The sequence below is a fragment of the Taeniopygia guttata genome, chromosome 3, assembly GCF_048771995.1.
Source record: "Taeniopygia guttata chromosome 3, bTaeGut7.mat, whole genome shotgun sequence".
In the NCBI taxonomy this organism is placed as follows: domain Eukaryota; kingdom Metazoa; phylum Chordata; class Aves; order Passeriformes; family Estrildidae; genus Taeniopygia; species Taeniopygia guttata.
Window position 1 is genome coordinate 4,250,587 of NC_133027.1, and position 23,563 is coordinate 4,274,149.

A 23,563-nucleotide genomic window follows, 5' to 3' on the forward strand; every position below is an offset into this window, starting at 1 on the left:
TTGCCCCACAATGGAAGTCATGGACCTGTGCAATATATTGGACTTCTGTGTCCTTGCTTTTATTTTGCCTTTGTCATTCCTATTATTTTTCTTTTTTTCAAATCTGGGTTACTACCCAATAACTGTAGCTTCAAAAGGCTGTGTTTTCTATTTCTTGGATAAGGCAACTTGAATTAAAACTTTGGCATAGATCTTTCTTAAGAGACCAATATAGAATTTAACTTCTGTGTTTGACAAGTTAATTGGCCAAGGTTTAAAACCATCAGTTATGCAATAAAACTGTATGTAATTAATTAAAGGGAGCTGATTATTTTCAGTTGGGCTCTGTTCCTGAAACATCCTCCTACTCACTAATAAACTTTTTTCCTGCGGTGGTTTTTCTGAAATTAATAAGCACATTGCAAAACCAGGGTAAGCCTTTCTTATTGTCTGCTTCCCGTGCTCAACAGGATGCAATAGTTACTGGACTGAAAATGAAGTCACATCCCTATAGGGCCCATATTACAAGAACAATATTTTATTATCTTCTGTGGTATTTACAGAATCACAGAATCCTTTAGGTTGGAAAAGTCCTCTGAGGTCATCAAGTCCAACCAGCACTGTCAAGTCCACCACTAAAACATATCCCAAACATTGAACACTTTCAAGGATGGTGAATCCACCACTCCCTGGCTGGCCTGTTCCAATGCCTGACCACCTTTTCAGTGAAGAATTTGTTCCTCAGACAGATTATAGAATTAGCTGTTCAAAAGCACCAAGTAAGTTCAAGATCACACCAAAAAATAAATATGAAAGAAATAGGAGATACAACTCTATTGGATAAATAGTTGGAGAGAACACTTGGCAAAAATTTCCCTAATAGCTGTGAGAGTCCTTGGCTCTTCTCAGACCGCCTGATCCAACTCATGATACATTGATTAAATTTTCTGTCCATGTCTCGCTCTGAGGATTGACCACAATTTAAAGCACAGCTCACACTGGAGCAGGGCTGGGCTGTCCCTGGTCTCTGTGCCTTAGGAGATGGACACTACTGCTTTCTTTTCTGGAGAGGGAGCTGTGAGATAAAGTCACATCAGGATGTGTTAGGAATGAAGCCAGGCTGACCTGTCCTTGCTGTGGGGTGGAGGAATAGGCTGTGCCACTTGTTGAGGACTTTTCCAGCTCTTGGAATAATGATCTGGATTAGAAAGGACTTTAAAGATCACCCAGTTCCATCCCCTGCCACGGGCAGGGACACCTTCCACTGTCCCAGGTTGCTCCAAGCCCTGTCCAACCTGGCCTTGGACACTTCCAGGGACCCAGGGGCAGCCACAGCTTATTTGGCCACCTGTGCCAGGGTCTCGCCAGCCTCTAAATAATTTCTTCCTAATATCTAATCTAAACATACTCTTTTTCATCTTAGAGCCATTTCCCCTGCTCCTATCTCTGTATTCCCTTGTAAAAAGTACATCTTCTAATCCCCTTTTTGATACTGGAAGGCTGTTATTAGGTTTCCGTTAATGTTATTATAAGTTATTAGAGCTGTAAGTTGAAATAATTTTTTTCAATGCATGGGAATGATATGATGCCCCCCTTACTCTTTGAAACCACTAAGACATTCAAATCAGGTTTAGAGAAACTATTCTGCCCAGCTGCCTGTGCAACCAGCTTCAAGTGGTTGCTCTGGATCCTTGTGCATGGAGGGAAATCTGCTTTCTCCTTTCCCTCTCCAGACCCCAAGGGTACAAACTTCCTTAGCCATTCAAATTTGTGTCTGAAGGAAGAAGGAAGCCCAATGAAGTGAGTGACCAAACTTAACAAAAACCACCCCTTGCTCTTGGAAAGCCTAAGCCTCTCTGGAAAAAGCTCTGACTCCATCTATGCCTGAAGAGTACTCCAAAGAAAAGAACCCCAAACTAGTCAGAGATGAAATATAAGTACAGGGCTTCCACAACAGCAGGAAGATCCCTGCCTGCAGATAGAAATCCTACAGAACTCCAGGAATGGCTTAAAATTTTTAAAATTTTTTTAGTGTAATGTTGGAGGCAGTGGTTGCTTTGGGAGAATAATCAGCATTTATAAAATGACTTATTTTCTCATACCCCCTGTTTTCCAAAGCAGCCATTAGTTCAGGATAGTTTGACCTGAAGGTAAAAGAAATTCCAGGTTTATGTATCCTGTCTCACCCAATATTTTAGCCATTCAAACTTCCAGTGGCAACGTGTCCCAGAATTTGTGTGGCTGACAACTTCTGAGCACGAGGTGATCCTTGGGAATTCTGATTGATAGCAAGTACCTCCATGGATTACTGCAGACTGAACAAGTCACTTGTGTTCTTTAACAGTTTCCAGTTTTGGATATTTTCTGGGGTTTTTTTACTGTTCTCTGTAAAGTGAGTGTGGGCCCCCATTCAGTAGAAATCAGTATAGAAGTTTGTTTGTTAACTTTCACTGATTTTATGTAGATGTTGTTTTCAAAGAAGCCCTTTGTAACCAATAACTCTTCACTGCAACCCTGGAAGGCTCACAAGTTATGGGATGGTGATTTAGGCAAGAGGGTGGGTGGGAAAAAGTCAATAATAATACCAATAAAAAAGCCATATTTCTGATCAAAGAAGCAAGTGCTTGAATAAAGATTATATTAAAAAGAGAAAAATGTAGAGGTCTTGTTAAAACCTTTGGGTTAGTGTCCAGTTATGTGGATTTTCCCTCTAGTGCTTATTCTGGCATTCATTAAACCCTGGTAAGTTACATAGAAACACTTGAAAGAATGATTAGAAATGCTATGTGTGAATAATAGAATTGCTTAAAGGGAAATGGAAATTCTTAAAGGGAAATGCATACTGACATGGAAAGTGAACTTGTGCAATTTTCCCATTGTCTAGGGTTATTATCTTATTCTTCTTATTTTGAGGGTGTTGAATTTGTATCCTTTTATGTTCACAGTTTGGGAGCTGTTTAAGGAAATTTTATTGCTGCAGTGGGATTCAGATGTGCCGAAGGTTTTTCAAAAAGCAAATTGTCTTTTTCGAGTGTCTTTCTTTGAGAGGCTGAGACTCGAGTTTGGAGAGGAAAGGAATAAAAAGAGAAAAATTCCAAACCAACACAGAGCTTTGCTCTCCATTTTCCTGTGCTCTTGAGGTGGAAGTCCTCATAATTCAGTTTCAGATAATTTTCAGCGGTGTTTCTTGGTAAATAGGTTCAACAGAGTCCATCTTTGCATGGAAATGGCACCTTGCCAACAAGAATGACAAGAGAACACTTCATGTTTCAGGAAATGCAGCCAGCAGCTTCAGGAGGCTTTTTGCTTGAGTAAAGGTTTTTCTTATTTACTTGGTGTTGTTATTTAACCAACCAGAGTGTTAATGGCTGCAATGGCAAACATTGGAGGTTAGACCAAAATTAACTTGTTGCCATGAGAACATGTTCTATTCCTTTGCTCTGCTCTTCATGTTACAGAAATAATATATCAGCACCGTGGCAGAGGGGAGCAGAGCTGATCCTGTGGTTGAATTAGGAAGTCAAGCTATAAAAGCCCTAATCTAAACTGTGGGATAATGAGATGTGAGAGGATTTTCTGAGGTCCACTGCTGATCACATCATGTTTGTTTAGTAAGATGGGAGTGTTTTCACTGAGATAAAAGCTTAGATTTCTTTGAGAGGAGTTTCAAAACCAGCCTTCAATACTTTAAGCCACAGTGATTTAATGAGACATGGAAAAGCATTTTTTAAGCCATTCTGAGGTTTTGTGCTCTACAGGAGCTATACGTGGATATAACATTGACATGCCTTTCCTTGCCAGTGTTATCCAATGGAATTTGAGAAGTGTTTTTCCCTTGTATTTTCTTTTTCAACAGTGCAGTCAAAAAAAATCTTAAAGTCAGAGGATGAAACGCTGCACCTCTGATCTTAATGTCTGTGTTGACACAACTCTCAAAGAAGGTTCTGTGGAGAAACTCAGGACACAGTGATCTCCCAGATCCATCCAGCTTTCACTCCACAGAGACCATTCAGGTAGATGATGGCAGAGTAGAAACACCTGAGGTCACCCACTGATGACAGGTCCACGGGTCCTTCATGGTATGCAAAGATTTAAAGCTAACTGAGGCTTAAAGAATAACATATACTCTGAAAACTAGCTTTGCCTTATTTTTAGGACCTGTAATTCCTGTTTTATTGCTGCTGTGGGCTGCGGGTCAGGTCTTGCACTGTGCCAAGGAGAAGGTGTAGATGTATTCTGAATATGATGAATAGGGTTACAAGAGCTTGCTTTTCCAAAGAGACATTCAGGGTAAACTCAAAAGATTCGTCTTGCCAACATGAAATAGTCTCTCTCTTCCCTAAAATTCTTTTCTTAAATGTATAAATTTCCTGTGCAAGGTGTTGATTTCTCTCAGCTGAAGGAGCCATGCTAAGGCTCAGACACTCATGTTAAAACAGACAAATGTATAAACTAGATAAAAAGCCAGACCTAGAAGAAAGTATTGCATGGGGACTATATCGCCATTGCATGGGGATGGGGATGTTCTCTGAATTGGTTTTGTAAGAGTCCATCATAATGTTGCTGGTGAAAATGTAGTACTGTAAAAACATGGCCTTCTGGGGATGGCACAAGGCATTAGGGTTGGATTTTCTGGTGAGATCTGGCAGAGAGCCACTCACTTCTTTCTGACTAAAATGGGAAAGGTTTAGATTAGATATTAAGACAAAATCTTCTCTGAGAGGGAGGTGAGGCCCTGGCACAGGTTGTCCAGGGAAGCTGTGGCTGCCCCTGGATCCCTGGAAATATCCAAGGCCAGGCTGGATGAGGCTTGGAGTAACCTGGGATAGTGGAAGGTGTCCCTGTCCATGCAGGGGATTGGAATGAAATCTTCTTTAAGGTCCGTCTCCACCCAAACTGGGCTGTGACTCCATGATTTTACTGTTATTGCTTCCCCCACAACTGCTGGGCTAATTCAGTACCAAATTTTAGGTAGATTGGGCTATTTTAGCAATGCATTGAGCTAATTGGTGGAAATGACATAAAACTCCTTCTGTTGCAAACACATTTATGCAAAAATTGAGCAATATTAAACAATTATATTCTGCATTTTTGTAAAACCAATATCCATCTTAGTTTTTCTGTAAAAAATATTTTAACCTTAACCTTAAATACACACCTTAAATGTGCATTTTAACTGAATGTAAACATGGCATGTTATGCGTTTGTAATACCTGAAATAAAATATGCATATATATATATATATATATATATATATATATATATATATATATTAGATTGCAAGATAATAATAGATAGTAGATGCATAACAGGATTCTGCTCTCTTTGGTGTACAGATCATGGAATAGTGGAGCTGTCTCTTTCTTTCTTCCTGCTGCCACAATCCTTTTGGTCACCGTCACCCGCCTGCAATCCAGTGATCTAAAAAACAAGGACTGGCAATGACAAAGCATCAGAGGGAAGCTAAAATCCACGTGGCATGTGACATAGAGAAAAGGTCACATTGCCCTGCATCAGCCTTCTCTTAAGTCAAGTTAATTAATGGTTCTTTTTTTTTCTAATTCAACTGGATGGGCCTCCAGGCAAAGTGCTATTTGTAATGGCACCGTGCTCTGGAGTCACCCAGCCTGGTGCTGGCTGTGCCCCTGCATGTCCCCACATCTTCAGGCCAGGAGGCATCAGCTCAACACTCCACTCACTTTTCAGGTGTGTGCATTGCTCCCAAGTCACCTGACAACGGGTAATAATGAGCCTGATCTAGGTGACTTGCCACTGAAAATCCAAACATTGGCATGAGCCTTATGGACAGGAGATGCAAAGAAAGTCTCGAATGAGAAGCCACAATAATTTCAGCTTTCTCTGTTGTGAATGTGCAAAGGATTCCTATTCACAAAAGAAAAAGAATCACCTCCAAATAGGACGGGAGATTGAAACAGAGGCAAAATACATTCCTGGTCCTTGCTGAGGGCAGGTCTCTGACTGAGCAGCAGTGTCTGCCTCCTTCCTCATCTTTGCTTCCACCTTGGCCGGGAAGTGGTTCATGATATGGTTTACTGGGCATGGTGGTGTTTGGTTGCAGGTTGGACTTGATGATCTTGGAGGTCTTTTCCAACCTGAACAGTTCTATGATTCTATGATTTTATGAGACTGTGATGTGCTTGTGTCCTTTTCCCTGTGTGCTGTCCACAGGTATTGTTGGCTGAGGTGGTGTCCATGACACTGGATCTATTTGAGTTCCTCCTGAGGAGCCTGACCTAACATTCCTGTTATCCTACTCTTGTGGGTACAGCTACACACAACCCCTGCCTGTGCTTCTGACTCCTCCTGGCACTGATGGAGTCTGCTGTGGGTCAGCCCTGTGTGTCTCTGAACCTGTGCTCAGAGCAAAGGTTTATTTACACACTGTGGTATGGTAAAATATACAACAAGAGGTTTAACTGAGATTCACAGTTCTCATCCAAGACAAGGGCACACAACAGAGCTGGTTCCAAAAACCACTGGTGGTAGAGTCCTGGTGGTGTAGCCACTCCTCACCTATTCCCACTCTTTCTCTTGCATTTTCTCAGTGTGTCTGTAACAGGATTTACACAGCTTTTTTTGTGATTGTGACACATTTTTTAGGGATGTATTTTTCATCCACTGCTTTCCAGAGCAGCTGGATTAGGGAGATGCCCATGTGTGGTGAGCTGATTTGGTGGCACCACCAAACATCAGACTATTTCCCACACTTAAATGTGGCCAAAACCTCACTGAACTCATAGCTTAGGACTAGCTGTTGAAGACCAGAGTTCAGGCCAGCTGCATCAACCTACAGAGACATAAGCTGAGTAGAGACAGGAGATCATTCCCTGGTTTGCTCCTGGGGTGACTCCAGCCTTTCCAAGCCCATCTTCCTTGTATTAATTCAGGTTGCAGTGGGTAGGTAGGTTTCTCTTCAGCTGTTGTAAATCTATTGCCTATTTCCAGCAGGCAAATAACAGCCAGGAGGTGACTAAGTTGTCCTTTCCTTCTCTTCCACTCAAGTTCAAAGCCTGCTCTTGCAATAAACAGAAAGCACACACCGACAACTTGGTTTCCTTCCCCATTTATAGTGATTTTAATAATAACCATAAATGTTTGAATTTTTTTCCTTTTAAATGTTTTTCTAGTACAAGAAAATGTCTGTGTTCTATTGGAATGTGTCCCTGCCCATAGCAGGGGGCTGGAACTAGATCATATTTAAAGGTCCCTTCAGCCCAAACCATTGCATGACTCTGAACTTCCAAAGCGTGATGATGTTCAGCAACCTTTAAGAATGCCAAAAGAAGGCCAGATATTTCACACAGCATCTGCTTGGTCTTTTCCTCTGGGTGTGAACTTGTCTCTCAAGCAGGCCCAGAAATACTCTGGGCTGCAAGTTTCTCTGTCCTTTTCCTTAGGCTTGGGATACCTGACCTGGGATACACCTGACTGGTGTGGTCTTTGGCCTCTGTTGAATTTTGCAGGTAAAATTGTGAACACAGGAGCACTCTCCAGGGGCAGAATTTCAGGTGGACTGAAGTTATATCCATGTTAAGATAAATAAAATGACACAGAGGTGCAATCCACTGCCCTGCAAATATGTTTACCACAAGCCCTCACATGCTTTAGTCCTAGCCAAGTAATAATCTCAAAATAATTCTTGTATTCTTGGGTGCAGTTTGGGGGTTTGTGTGCGCCAAGGAACATTCCCAGCTGGTCTAGTGGATGAATCCATCCTGTTTTTGAACTTGAGCTGTTTTAGAAGATGAATGCAACCAGATCATGTCATTTGGCCTCAGTGTCTGGGAATACTCCTGGGCACATTTAATTTGCTTGTGAAGATGTAGCCAGAATGTTTCTTCAGGACCATCCATTACTTAAATATCTGTGTTGAAGCTGATCTTTTTTGCACTAGTCTGATTGTATCCCACTGCCTCTGGTTTTAAAGGTCTTATTTTTCCCTTTTGGTTGCTGTAACTAATCTGGACGTGATCTGCTGTCTTCATAAACCTGTGCTGTTGGGTTTACTCAAAGATGCTCAGGTTCCAAGAGCTGCTGTTTCACTTTCATTTTCCAACTCTGAGGTGATTAAGCAATTTTGACTATAGTGAATGAAAAGTCATCTTTTCTCTTGTGCAGTTTATGTGTTAGGTTTTTTGAACAGTTTTTGTTCTTTTTTTTTCCTTTTTAGAGTATCTCGCATCTATTTAGATAAGAAAGTCATTGCTGACTCTGAGTATGGAGAACTAACTGGTAAAGAAAAATCTGATGGTGGCAACCTCATTTTTAGTTCTATCAATGCCTCCCGTGCTCCTGAATGGCTTGAAATTGAATATATCCTCATCCCTGGAAGTGTTCAAGGTCAGGTTGGATGGGGTTTTGAACAACCTGGCCTAGTGGAAGGTATGCCTGCCCATGGCCAGATCTTAGTGTGGCCATTTATTAATTAAAATCCCTTTTGCTCCAGACCAGATTGGTTGCATTCAATCTGGATGGTCACAAATCATATTAAGCCTCAGACATTTCCTAGACACAGTTTTGGTCAGTGCTAGATGACCTAGACAAAAAAAACATGCCAAACCTTGCTCTAAGAATGTAAAATATTTTTGATTGAGTACTAGGTCTAAGGCATAAACCTTCATAAGTGTGGACATAGCCTCAGTGTACCCCTTTTAAAGACTAATGGAAAATGTCTGTGGCCCACTGTGTCCCAGAAGGTGGAAAATGTATGATCAAGCTTTTGACACTTTTCATCATGGACAGCATGTTTAACATGCCATCCCTGCCCCAATCCTAGACAAAGAAAAGTCTCTCTGGAAGTTCAGATGTTTATGCTGGGCTTTTTCTGTCAGTTATGAAAGAAATTCAGCCCACCAAAATCTCAGACACTGTTTCTGGCATCCATAAACATAACTAAGTTCTGAGGTGTTTTGACCCTCTTCAGTCCACACTGGCGTCACTAATGTCGAGAGTTATTCCCCCTTATATGAGAGAAGTTTGGTCTCTGTGAGTAGAAGAACTGACAGGTTACTGTTCTCCTCAAATTCTTCTTATTGATCTCTCAAATATGGAATAAAAGCAAGAGCATTGCCAAAATAAACCCTGAGGAAGAAAAGGACGATGATGCTTTCCTTTTCTTTCAGTGATTTGTGCTGCTTAGAGCAGGGAGGAGAAAAATGTGGAGAGTACAGGAGATGCTTGAGATGAAAATTGTCAATTTTCATCAGTTCTGCTTGCTCAAATTGTATGTAAGGGTAGAACCAGAACTATCCTGGTTCACAATATATTCTATGCAGAGACTTCTTGCATAAAGTGCCTTTATACTTCTCTTAAATGTTTTTCCCTTGTTATTGACAGAATTGAGATCTCAGTGCAGTGGTTGTTCCCAAAGTTACTGTATAAGATTTGGTATTACTTGAGAAAATATAAATTACCTGGGCTTGAATTATATGAAGAATCTGAGTATTAAATTGGACTGTAGTTGTCAGGTCCTTGGAAACCCTTATTTCCAGCAGGAGGAGGAGGTGAATTGCCATGCTGGAATTGGAGTTTGGATCTGTTGTAGATCTCTGTAGGACTCAGCTTCTAAAAGATAAATCTCCCTTTCTCTTCCCGCTCTCTTCCTTCCTCTAAGCCATCTGAGGAGTATTTCACTGACAGCCTTTTGGAGCATAGCAAAGGGGAGTTCTATCTCACAGACCCCCAGCCACAGCACCATCCAGGCAGATAATGTTAACCTGTTCTCGCTCCAGACTGGAACTGTCAGTTTGCACAAACCGTCAGGATAATCTCTAAAAAGCCAGGGAAGCACTGCTTTGGTGAAACACGGGGTATTGATCTCCCCTGATCATCCTGTTTGCTTCTGGGGTGGCTGGAAGTGCCTGGAGGTGAGATGGGATGTGGTGCTTGTGAGATGTCACGGGGCTGTGATGGCACAGACCTGATCAATGTCCACATGTCCCTCGGATGCCTGCTGGATGCTCCTGCAAAGGTCAGGCGCCTTTAGTGCTCTCCCAGAAGGTTTTTAATGGAGTGAGCTGCTAGCTTTTATCCTTCCTCATAATTTCATGAGGCAGAAACCCCCCTCCCCCAGGCAAGCGGCCAGCCTGCCACCAGCTATTCCCTTTAAAATTATGATGAATCTTGAAATAAAACACAGCCATGGACTGAACCCACTAACCCTCAGTCCAAAGGTATTAGGGCTGCTGGTTGATAGAGAAAATATCTAGTTCTTGGAAATGTTTTGCTTCTAGCACCCCTGGATGATTAGGAAGAGAGGACTTTGCGAAAAAGATAATGATTCTGTATTTGCTGTGAAAATGACAAGTGCAATTAGAATTGCCAACTGAGTTGTGATCAAAATTCTGATTAATTACTTACTGCTATTTCACAGAGAAGAAATTAGTGCGTATCTAATTGGCGTTACTGAAATGTATTCTGTGCCTTGCTTGCATAAATTAAAGAACAAATCTACTGCATGTCCATGAGAGAGAGAGAAAGAGATGGAGCAAAAGTGAGTGTGTGATACTGGGCGAGATCCTCAGGTGATGCAAATCAGGGGTGCTCTGGTGAAATCACTGGATGGTGAGTCTCAGACCCAGGATGCTAAAAGAGGCTCTTTGATTTGGGTGGTTACTGGGGATCTGTGCTGTAAGAAAAGAAGAGGTCAGGCTGGAGGATCACAGCAGCATTTCTTCCAGTCTTATCAAATCTCACTTTATCAAAACCAGTCACAGCAGTATGAAATCCTATTTTCAGCTTGTGATACCTCGGCACCAACCCCCACCATACCATCAGAGACTCGCTATCGTATGATTTTTGTTTGCTTATTTATTTCAATTTCAGCTCTGCACATGCTCCAGGCACATATACAATAATGGCAATTACACATTGTACAAAGCACATCAATAATTTTACTATGAAAGAGAAGGAAAAGGCAGAGATTCGAGTGCTTTAATCGGCAGGACCACATTATGTCAATGAAGCAGGGACACGGAGGACTGATTAGATAAATTCTCCCTTGCAGTTCCAGCACCCAGCAATGAAGTGCCCACCATGTTCTGAAAATTAAATGCATGCATTAAAAATGTATTTGCATTTATTTTCCCTCTGGTGTCCTTTTTTGGTTTTTCTAACAAACAGAATCTTATAAAAAAAAAACAACAAAAAAAAACATCCCTGGATGGGAGCTTTGGCAGTGCATTTGTTATTTTTTTCTTTAAGGAAGTAAACTTGGTACCTTGTTGGAGAGGGCTGTGTCAGTAGGGATGAGATGAGCTTCCTCCTTCTCCCTGCTCCCCTCAATTAACTTTTATTCTACAAGGTGAAACAGGAAAAATGTTGTAGAAGTGGGGAAGCAAAGAGACCCTGTGGTTTTGTTTCCTAAACAGGGGTCTAACTTCTTGCATACTGCAAGTGTAGCTGCACTGAATTTAAAGGGTCATTTCAATAATCCCCAAAACTGGGATGAGATCCAGCAGCCCTATTAATTACCTTGTAGCATCTTGCCATTATCCTTGTCTTCCCTTGCCTTTGGCCTATCCTCATTACAGTAGCATGGAAATATATGCCCAAACCACTAAATATCCTTTTCTTTTTTTTTTTTTTTTTTTTTTTTAATTTCCCATTCTTTCCATAATGACCTGGTGTCCTACCTCTTAAACAAATATTTCACTTCCCCTCACTTGAGTCTGAAAGGGCACAGCCATCACCAGCCAGCTGTAATGTCCTTTCTTTTCCTGTCTTCCTTTCTCTCCCTCCCTTATCTCTGTGATCTTCTCTTCCCTGCTCCCTCCCCCCAGACAGTTTTATTAAATTCAGACATCTACTTCTGAGGCCTCCCTGTCTGAGCTCCTGCTCCCTGTGAAACATGGAGAGCAAAAGGGGAAAAAAAAGTCATGATTCCCTTATATTCCTCCTCTCTTCAATGTCCTTGGCAGCACAGGGATGTTTTCCACAGCACATCCTTCTGGTTGGACGTTCAGGTTACTGTCTGTAGTGTTGCCAGCATTATTTAGCATTTGGGGACCCCAGGGAAACACAACATGCAAGCAAATGTAAATCCATTTTTGACAACTGACAACACGTGCTTGACATAAAGTACCACTCTTTTGGGAAAGATTTGGGTTGGAAAGGGAAACTACATGTAAACAGAATTTCTGTGGCTTTCATGGAGAGTGGTTGTAGCCCAGATTGTCTTGATAAGGCAATACAGGTTTGGAAATGGCTTGCACCAGTTTTCTACCTGCTGGATTAGCCTTGGTAATTAGCACTGAGCACTGTGTGTACTCTGACTCTGAAATGAGCCTTTCCATCCTAGTGGGATGCAAATACAATCTACAAGTCTTCATACAGCTGTCCTCTGTGACTGCCACATGAGACTTGTGAAAACTGAACAAACCCTGCCAGATGGGCTTTTTGAAGGCTCTCCAAAACATCTTGACTCTTCATGGCCCTGAAAGACACTCCCTAGTGGCCCAAACCAGCAGAAATTCTTGTGGAGGTGCCTGCTGACAGCTTTTCAACTGAGGTTTTCAACTGGTGTGTCCAGAAAATTAAATGTGTTCTGATATTTTTTATGCCATGGAATAAACAAGTAAAAATCATGCTTGGGCTTGTCTGATGGGTGTGTCTGGCAAAGCAGGTGTTATACCAAAAAAAAAAAAAAAAACCAGACCAAAATTGTCCATGCTGACAATTCTCTTCATAAAAGTTAGATTAATGTAAACTGTTATACATGAAGGGCATCCTTTAAATTCCAGCAGGGTGTCTGAGCTAAGAAGCCTTGGAGAATCCTGAACTGTTCTGCCTATTGAACACAGTATCAGGGCTTTTTTTTTTTTTTTTTTAATCCTGGTGCTAAAACATTAAAAACTCTCAAAGAAGCAAATCTGCCTAATACATGTCTCTGGTCTCCTGTGCACAGATAATATTTTCTCACCTGACAGTTTTGAAGAAACTGAATATTTTTATACTTAGCCCCATAATGACAGCAATGATAAATAAACACATAGTGCCCCAACACCAAGAGTCTCAAAAATGTTATCAACTGTCATCGTTTAGGGCTTGAGCATAGGGTAAGTGCCCTCAATAACATTTATTTTCTATTTTCCACAATGATCTGGAGGATTGCCCGGTGTAGGAATGCAGCTCTGTAATTTTATTGTCAGATAGGGTCAAGACATCAGCTGTTTTACATTGGCTTCATGCTGTCATCAGCTAGACCACCTGAGGAAGTGGCCTGCTGGGAATGCATTTTAACCATCCTAACAGGGACATCCAAACCTCTGCAAGCTCAGCCACCAGAAATTACAGGGAAAGGCAGAGAACAAATGGGCTTCGGTTTTACTTCCTTCTAACACCAGGCAACGGGCTGTTACTTCTCTTTTCTGCTTCCCATTGCAGCCGGGGATGTTTTCAGACTAAACAAGTCCCTGAAACCTGAAACTTGGCCATCACTTGTGGAAGTACACTGTGCAGCATGGTTAATAAATAAAAAGTTAAGAAAAATATAAAGACAACCCTTCCACTATTAACAAAAGACTCTTCAAAGCTACTCTTTTGCTCTGGGCTTTTAGAATAATAAGCTGAAAAAATACATTAGAGAGCAGACTCCTTTCTAGCCACTTCATATTTCATTTTGCCTCTCACTTGTCTATTTATTTTCACGTCTTCCCTGATTACTTCTCAATTGTAGAAAGACAACATTAGGCACAATGAGTTTTAAATATACTCCCTGGCCAAAATAACTCCAAGGGCTGTCTGAAATTTCAAACAGCTTGCTAGTAAGTCTGGAATCAAATATAAAGGAAGTGATCCTTAGTACTTAGAGTAGGGAAATCAGGACTGGTAGGTGATTTCAGTGCTCCACCCATACACTGATTATTTTTCTACATGGGCATCACACCACACAACCAGGGTCAGTGTGACTCTGTGCATTCACCTTTATATGAACATAAAGAACACTGTCTGGTAAAGTACAGGAGATATTCCATCTCCAAATGTACTCCTTTTCTGTTGGAGCTGTCCAGAAGGCTTGGGATGGGGCAAGGAACAGAACCTGGACTACCTAAAAGAGCCACACATGAGTATAAATCTATTTCCAAAATCAACCCTCAAAGCTTCTTCAAACCATCCTGAAAGCATCTGAAGTTCTGAATGAATGTGTCATTGGGTCACAGATCTTCTCCAAGTAATTTTCAACCCTGGCAGCTCCTCTGGAAATACTCTAACCTGGGAGTTTTGTCCCATGAAATCTAAAAGCCGAAAATGTAGATGTGGTATGATTTGTGGTAAAGCCCTCAGAAGTCTGATGTAACTTTGTAGTTAGCCTTGCTCTGAGTAGTTTGAAATATATGACATCTGGAAATCTCTTCTGACCAATTTTTTTCTCCCAAGACTCATTGTAGGCATGGTATTTTAGGATTATGCTGACAGACACGTTTGCTTTTTCGGAAGTGGTGTGCTTCTGTTCCTGCATCCATGTTGGTTCCAGAGGTTAGAAATAATTTTTTAGGGTCTTGTTCTATTTACTCAACTCTTATTGGATAAGTTCTCTAATTTTGGGCATTCCAAGGTATTTTGCTGAGGGCCCCCTCTGTTTCTTGTGTGAGCTGCACTGTTCAGGAGCAGACAGAGCCTCGGTTTTCAAGGTGACCGCACCTTGCACATATTGGAATAAAAGCCAAATTCAGAGTTTGGTCTTTTTCAGGGTCTTCCTCAAAAATGTGTTTGTAGCTTGTTTATGTCTCTGTCAGGGATAGGGGAGTTTCCTTCTAATTTTTAGATTGATGGTAGTGACTTCATCTCCCTCCTTACTCTCTTTCCTCTCATTCAAAACTGGAGAAGATGGCTACTTAGAAGTGTGTACAGAGCTGTCATTTCCCTCTTAGTTCAAAATATGAACATGGATTGGCCTGGCTGTTCCACAAGCCTCATTAGCAACATCATTAGTGCTTGGGCTCATTTTACCCAATGGCACTGGCACTTAGTGCTATGGTTTAATGGCAAGGTGGTGATTGGCCAAAGGTTGGACTTGATGATCTTGGAGATCTTTTCCAAACGTAATGATCTGGTGATGCTCTGATTCTAAAGACAGGCCTGCAGTCCAAAATCTGTGTCTAGATTCCACACACAGTCAGCAGAGACAGATACCTCCAGAAGTGATACAATCCATCCAAAGAAAAGCAGGAATGAATGACCCTCCGAAAGTCTCTCCTCTCCCCCTTTCTAATGATTATTATCTGGATGAACAGCTTAGACCAGACAATTAGCTTAGACTAGATGCTTAACATTTAGGCAGCTAGAATTAATGTGATGAATCCTTTCTATGTGCTCAGATAATGACTGTAGCCTTTGTGTCTCAAATTTTAGCTCTGCAATATGTTTTCATAGGTGTTCAGATTCTGCACTGTGCTCTCAGATTAATTTCGACTCCCAGGGCTTAAAATACTTGCCTCCCATTACTGTTCATTGTCATAAATATGTCATGGCATAATATAGCTGTCTGTACCCATAATGAAATCCTTCTGCTTTAAGATTCAAGTCCACAGCCCATACAGGACTAATATTGCTGAAAATCACCCTAATAATGTCACAGGGACTCTTGTGCTTGTGATCCTTTCTGTTATGAGCACAGGCTCTTGGACTGAACCTCCAGCCAAGGCAGGTGCAAGTAAGATTTTAACATTTTTTTATAACTTAGATGGGGAAAGACAGAATGAAAAAAAGAAAAGAAAAAGAAAGAAAGAAAGAAAGAAAGAAAGAAAGAAAGAAAGAAAGAAAGAAAGAAAGAAAGAAAGAAAGAAAGAAAGAAAGAAAGAAAGAAAGAAAGAAAGAAAGAAAGAAAGAAAGAAAGAAAGAAAGAAAGAGAGAAAGAGAGAAAGAGAGAAAGAGAGAAAGAGAGAAAGAAAGAGAGAAAGAGAGAAAGAAAGAAAGAAAGAAAGAAAGAAAGAAAGAAAGAAAGAAAGAAAGAAAGAAAGAAAGAAAGAAAGAAAGAAAGAAAGAAAGAAAGAAAGAAAGAAAGAAAAGAAAGAAAGAAAGTCACTCAGTCTCTTTGTGAATCCGTTCCCAGGACCAAAGAACTGTTCTCACTGGGAAGTAATGATAATAATAATAGCAGTAAAGTGGAGTTCTCTGAAAATTTTATTTTGAGGCAGTTCATTTTACACCCAAACTTTATTTTTGCACAAGAAAAGGATGATTTGTCTTCACAGTGACTGCTGGCCAGGAAGGGAAAGAGAAGCTGAGAACCTCCCCATCCATAACAGTGATGGTCTGAATAGAGTTCAAGTTTATTTGACTAATTCTTTCACCACTTGTCAGAGAACATACTTTTGTTTGTGGTAACAAAACAAGCTCTTTCCTCCCCCGTTTCTCCTGCGAGTAGCACAAGCACTTGTGTGGAGCACAAATTACCGTAACCATTATGATGTTTGCTGTCAAACTCATTTATTTATGCAACTGCTGTGGAAAGGCCTGGGGCCCAAAAGCAACCCTGAAAGATTTCAGAGCCCTGGTGTGGGGTCATGAAAGGGAAAGTGAGGGGGAGGGCGAAGCCTCCACTGGTTATGAGAAAGGAACTGACACAGGAAATGGTCACATATGGCACAGATTTATTGTGTCCGGGACTTCCCATTCAAAACTCATTATATCCACAGCTCAGAGCAGTGTGTGCCACAGCCACATTCATTTTTAGGTCTAGCATCTGACAAAATTGCTGTTCTGATTTCAGGTGTTGGTGGTGGTGGTAGAAATTTCATCATTCCTAGACCAGAGAGATGGTGACTGGAATTGTGTCAGCAAAAGCTCTGCTGTTTGCTGCCCCTCACCTTTATGTTGAGCCACAGGTATTGGTGCAACTAAAGCTTCAGTCAGTCAGGTTTCTGGTCAGGAGAAGAGAAGAATCCTCTTAAAAACACCTAAAGGAAATCAGGATTATCTTCAAGGGGAAAAAGATGGGAAAAGCTTTGGTAACGACACAAGAAAAGAACTGATACTTGTGGAACAGTGAAATAATTATTTCAAAGGTGATATAATAGGGATGAAAAGATGTTTCTCTTTGAATTTTTATTTGTCTTTCCTGGGAGACATGACCCATCTTACTCAGAACTGGCTTTTTGGATGGTGGTTAGTGACTTCAATAGGTTTGAAGAATAGCTTGTTTGCCTTACCTGCTTCATCAGATCATCTAAAAGCTCCAGTCTGGGTTGTTTTTGTCTCCATGCACAATAAAATATCTGGTAATGCTTTTGTCACTGCATTGGATTTATTCCTGAAATAAGCATTCTTATAAGCTTTTTGTTGTCAGGATCACTAAAATGACCAAAGTTCCCAAATCATTAATCATAATGCAGACAAAAATCCTTCCCAATTCTGTCTTTCTGATTAGTAAGTTTAGTAAAATTATGGACAAGCTGCTCTGGGCCAGGTCTGACAGTAGCAGGAATGGGTCTCTACCCAGTCCATTAGCACTGGAGTATGGACACTGGAGCTTCCTATTATATGAAGAGTACAGCTCCAAACCCACTTTTGTCCCAGCCAACACAGAAGTGCCCAAAATATCTCCTGTGTGCTTTCCAAAAATTATCACGAGTCAGGAGCCAGTTCAAAAATGAAGTTTGGAGGTGATCACTGTCTTCTGGAGGTCCGTGGCTTTAATACTATGGAAGTGCTATGCCAGCTGGCCTCAGGGACTAGAACCTGACTTGGCACTGGTTATTTTATAAGTTTTGATGAATAAAATGCTCTAGCAGCTCAGTTCCTGCTGATTCTTCTGAACACAAGTATTCCAAGTGTGGCACCTTGTAATCCAGAAGATTTGTGGAATTATAAGGAAAATTCCTTTATCCAACCTGGTGTGGGCAACCTCACTAAAGGGCCCTTCCAGATTTACTCACCCACCTTCTTTGAGAGGAATCAAGATATTTTCTCCTGGCTGGGTTATTATTCTCCTCCCCAGCTTTCTGTGGGTTTGTGAGACAAGTTTGGTGTTTTCTCTCAAATACAAAGACCAACAATGACCAACCCTCTCTGACTCAAGGGGTTCCTGACCTGTAAATCACTGAGAGCTTGAGGAGCATTTTGGGTGAACATTGCTATACAAATGCTTTGTTCCCATACTCTTTTTGATCCCTCTTGGAGAGCATTCTGACCTCAGAGAGTTGCTGGTCTCTCTTTTTAAAACTTTACTTGTGCACTGATGTTTTGAGGTCAAGAATGAGTTATTATTATAGTTTCTGGGAACTGGAAAACTGTAATTTTTTGTTCATGACTGGGACAGATATATTGCATTCTATAATGTGTGCCTTCCCTTTCAGGCATGGGGAGCTCTGAAGGGTTGATGCAAACATAAAAATGTATAACTGTATGAAAGAGGGAAATAACACTTGTTTTTACAGAGAATAAGTAGTTTCAATGTGTGTGGCCATATCAAAGCATGCACAGAATGAATCCAAGATAAAATATTTCATGTACTACACCTGTTCTTCTTTGGATTTGCATGTGAAAGGGAAGGGTGAATGAAGATCTGTGTAAGAAGAGAGTTTTACTACTGAGCTTCATTCAAAGGAAGCAGCAATAAGTGTCTTTTCTCTGCTTGGGCACCTATTTTTATAAACCTTGAAGGAACATAGTATTTTTGAGTCCACAAATGTGACTAAAATTGGCTGGAGGGGGTGTCAAAGTTTTTTATAGAAGAACGATAAACAGGAGAGTATAAACCCCCACAAAGAGTGAAGTTATGAGACTCATTTCCTTCCAAAATAATTTTCTTTAAAATAAAGAATTAACTGCCTAAAGCAGTCACTCTATTTTTATTTACATGGTCCCTGCTATGAGTACATATTTATGTGTGTGTGTATGTTCCCATGGTTTAACCCCAGCTGGCAGCTCAACCTCACAGAGCCCCTCAGTCACTCAACCCTGGTGGGATGGGAGAGAGAACTGGAAGGGTAAAAGGGAGAAAACTTGGGGGTTGAGATAAAGACCTTTAAACAGGGGAAGTAAAAGTTGTATAAGCAGGCAAAACAAAACAAACCATTCACCACTTCCCATGGGCAGGGAGTGTTCAGCTGCTCCAGTGGGACTCCACCACAGGTAACAGTGACTTGGGAAGACAAATGCCCTCACTCCAAATGTCATCTTCCCCTTCCTTCTTCTTACCTGAGCTTTATATGCTCATCATGAACCCACATGGTCTGGGATATCCTGTGGGTCACCTGGGGTCAGCTGTCCTGGCTGTGTCCCCTCCCAAATCCTTGTGCACCCCCAGCCCATTCACTGGTGGGATGAGGAGCAGAAAAGGCCTCGACTCTGTGCAAGCCCCTCTCAGTAATAATGAAAACATCTCTGTGCTGTTAACACCAGTTTCAGCACAAATCCAAAACACAATCCAAAATAGCTACTGCAAAGAAAGTTAACTCTGCCTGAACCAAAACCAGCACATTTGTACACAAATTAGTACCTCTATGCCTTCCTCGGTAACTGAACTCAGAATAATTTACCTTTTCTGGATTTCCAAAGTGCTATTCCTGGGCTCTTTTTTTCCCCTGCTTTATTTCCCATTTGAATGTCAGCAGGTCAAAAGGAACAGTTAATGCTGATGAATATTTCCCTCCCAGCAAAGATATTTGCTGGCCAGCCCAAGGCCAATGAATCGCAATTTCTAAACAGTGTCCCATTTATCTCTCCCCTCCCCCTTCCTCTCCTCCTTGCTTTTTTTATATTTTTGTAGCTATAATTGTAGTTAAATTAGAAATAACTGACGGGCAAATGCAGTCAGATGGAAAGAAAATTGTAGGAGATTTATTTTATTTTGATAAAAAACCGACATTGCCTTTTGTTTTTGTCAGAAAACAGAAAACAGACTCTATTTTTCTTTGTACCATGAATTGTGGAATCTATCACGAAATGGGTAAAAATTATTGAAGCAAATGGTAGTGTTAACCTGAAGGGAAAAATCATTAATGTTGATGTATTTCATTCAATTTTAAATGTAGAATTTTATTTTATTTTATTTATTTGGCATTGGGGAACAAGGGAAAAGGCAGGAGACTTGTAAAGGACTCTATGTGCCTTTAAGTCAGAACATCTATTTTAAAAAATGCTCTTCTCTCCTTCCACCTCTCTCCATTTTTCTAAATAAAGGATATGATGTGGTGATGGTGGTAGTAGTGGAGGCTTTTTTCCTAAGCAAAGAGGGCCCCCTCGGCGCATTATTCTTTTCAAATGTGAAATGAGGTGGAAAATCCTCATTTCACGACAGGAAGGACAAATATTGACACAAAGTTAATATTTGTCAGGAGCCCTAGAAGCAACCTGAGTGCTAAAATCTCATCTAGATGTATGTGCTGATGTGTTTATATATATAAATAAATAATAAATTTGCCTTGATGATGGGTGGAACATGCAGAAAGCAAAATCTGCTTGCTGAGGTGGAGGAATTATCTACAGAGGGTGAACACACACACATTCCATGTATCATTTCTCTCTCTTCCTGTGTGGAGCAGGACAAACAGGTGAATTCTTGAGCCCAAAGCATATGTGTCCCCTTCCTCTGCCTGGGTGCACAAGATCCCAGCATGAAGTTCAATAATATGTGGATATCTTCTCCATCTTTCCCACACATTTCTAAGGACTATGGTTGACTCTTTTTTCCCCATTTTTTTCTCCCTCTCTCACACGTGTGTGTGTGCAAACACATACAAATAGAACCTGTGTAATCCAATTTCACCCATGGCAGGGGGATGCTTCTGGAATTTATCACTGCTATTGTTCATCACCAATGTAAATAGCACATGTCAGTTCAATATTCAGTGGTCACTCAGTATTTATTAAGTCCTGTCCACTCTGGCCTTTTTTAGAGGAAAGCCCTGGGGCAGATTAGCTGCTGGCCATGACATGCGGCGTCACTTATCTGTTCGCATTGATTATCATAGTCAGCTGTGGCCAGGACTCACTTTTTTCTTCTCCTCTCAGACCCCTCTTACAAGCACCCCTGCTTGGATTTTCATGAGGAAATAATCAGATTAGGGCTTCAGTGGCGAGTTCATATGGAGTTCTCTTTCTCCAATGTGCTACTAACCGAATAAACGTGTTTTGTGGTAAATTGTAAATGACATTATGATTACTAAGGCCAGCATGGGTTTCATTTAAAAGTGATCGAAATTGCAGGCTGCAGAAATTGTGACTGGCAGATAAGGCCATTTGGAAGAAGACAAGCAACGATGCGTGTGCGTGCATGGGTGTGAGTGTGTGCAGGAAACCGAGCCAGCCCCCTTTGCAAGGCAGGCAGAGCTACGGAAAGTTCTGAGAAATCATGAAATATCATCAAATCCCATTTGTAGACACGAGAAATGTCACCAGGGGGAGATGGGGTGTTTCCAGGAGAGCCGTGGATGAGATGTGTCAGCCTTTGTGGCAGGCTGCTGGCAGCACAGCGCGTCCTCCCAGCGCTCCGGGACAATTCCAATGTCTCTGAGCACAGCATTTCCACTTCTCTTCTGAACAGAGTTGTCCCTCACTCTCTTTTTGCCTCCAGCACAGACTGACAGCAAAATACTACAGCAAAATGCTTACACTGAAAAGCAAAAAAAAAAAAAAAAAAAAAAAAAAAAGCCAGGGAAAAGCAAGAAAAGGGAAGCAAATTTGTAAGCTGGTATCTAAAAATAGGGGGGTTTGTACAGATCGACTTGGACATCCTCTCTGAGCAGAGCTCAACATTTATGTAATTCCATTGCTTCCCTCAGGGACGTGCAGAGGGACAGCTCATTCTGGGGAATGTTCACAGACCATGGGCTGCACACGATGATTCCCCTGGAAATACATAGTAGGTGAGAACCCACAGGATGCAGGCTTTGAGATGTAACTAAAGGCAGAACCCAGAATTATTTAATGGAATCATAGAATGGCTTGGGTTGGAAGCCGCCTTAAAGATGATCCAGTTCCAGAACTCCTCCCATCAGGGACACCTTCCACTGCACCACGCTGACCAGAGCCGCATCCAACATTTCTCATAGTTCATTTCTTTTTTAGGAGTCTGCTACTTTTATCTAACAGAAATTTTCACATAATGTGTCCTTGATAAGGGATGTCCTTTTGTTCTAATGAGAGTTTGTGACTCTCAAGGACGTTGCTGTCCCTTATTCTTTATGTGAACTGAATACATGTCTCCAAGTGCTGAATGAGGAGCACAGAGTCAGTTTGGACATTGGCCATGCTTTGCCCAACACATTTGTGAGCACAGCTGACTAAGGAAGGAGCAGGCTAGGTGAGGGAAGGAGAATTCTGACTACAGCAGCAAATTCCTCCTTTGATTTTATTTTGAAGAGAGGAAGGAAAAACAGAAACCACTTCTTTTTCTAAGATGCTCCAGGCAGAAATGTTTATATTTTGGTGCCTGTATCTGAACTCATTTACTTTTATTCTCTCTTTATAATCAGTGGTGATCTCATTGTTACAGCCTGAGGCACAATATCTCTCATCTTAAAGCAGAGACTTGTATTTAGTCAGATGGAGAACACTGCAAACTTATAGCACCTTTCAGGACTTTTGACAAAGGTATGGAGTGGCAGCACAAGGGGGAATGGCATCAAACTAACAGGGGTAGGGTTAAATTTGATATTGCAAAAAACACTGTGAGGGTGTTGAGGCATTGGTTGCCCAGAGAAGCTGTGGATTCCCCATCCCTGGAAGTGTTCAGGGACAGGTAGGATGGGGGCCTGAGCAACCTGGTCTAGTGGAAGGTGGTCCTTTGCAGGAGGGCTGGAACTCGATGATATTTAAGGTCCAACCTTACAACCCAAACCTTTCTGTGGGTCTCTGATTCTAACTCAGAAAACTGTGTGGATTACATCTCTTTTCTCTAGAGCCTTCTGTAGAAGGATCCTCTTGACTTGTCTGCAGAGGCATTAGGGAGGGGATTTAGTGGGAAATCCTGAGATATGTGTAAGGATCTTCACCTCTGTTACATTCAGTGAAAGAACAAAGTGTTATCTAAAATGGCTTTTGCACTCCCATTCATTGTGTGTTACATCTACAGGTGTTGCAGCTACCAAAAAAAGTCCAGGTGATACTCTGCATTTGTGTTTAAGTCACAGGATCCCACCTCTGGTAAACAAAATTATAGGACTGTAAAATGTAATCCACATGACTAAACAGAAGTACTTTAGGGTGAATTTCATTGGTTTTAAACTGCTTTGTATAGATGGCTGGGGAACTGGGTGCATTTCAGTTACACAAATGTGTGTTTAGTGTTATTTCTGATGCTGTGGGGTATCATAGCAAGGCATATGTCTTCTACAGACCCTGTATCACATGTCTCAGGTACCTCAAGACATCCTAAACAAATCTTTGCCTGTGAGCAAATAGTTGAAATTCCAGATCTCAGCTGACTACAGTGGGAGTTTGAGCATTTGGAACACATGTCAGAGTGTCCTATGTTTGTAGGTATCTGAATCTGATTGTTTCTTCCAGCTTCTCACTCAATGAGGTGATTCAACACTGGAGTAGATTAATGATGTTCTGGTCCTTTCTAATGTTTTCTGTTTGAAGTGCAGTCTCTGTGAGTGGAATAAGACAGCATTTT

The 23,563-nt window shown here is 41.3% G+C and overlaps 1 protein-coding gene across 1 annotated transcript in view; it reads left to right on the top strand.

Moving 5' to 3' along the window:
- Window positions 1-23,563, top strand: part of PKHD1 (PKHD1 ciliary IPT domain containing fibrocystin/polyductin) — a 235,402-nt gene that overhangs the window by 183,267 nt on the left and 28,572 nt on the right. The gene's annotated exons all lie outside the window — the stretch shown is intronic.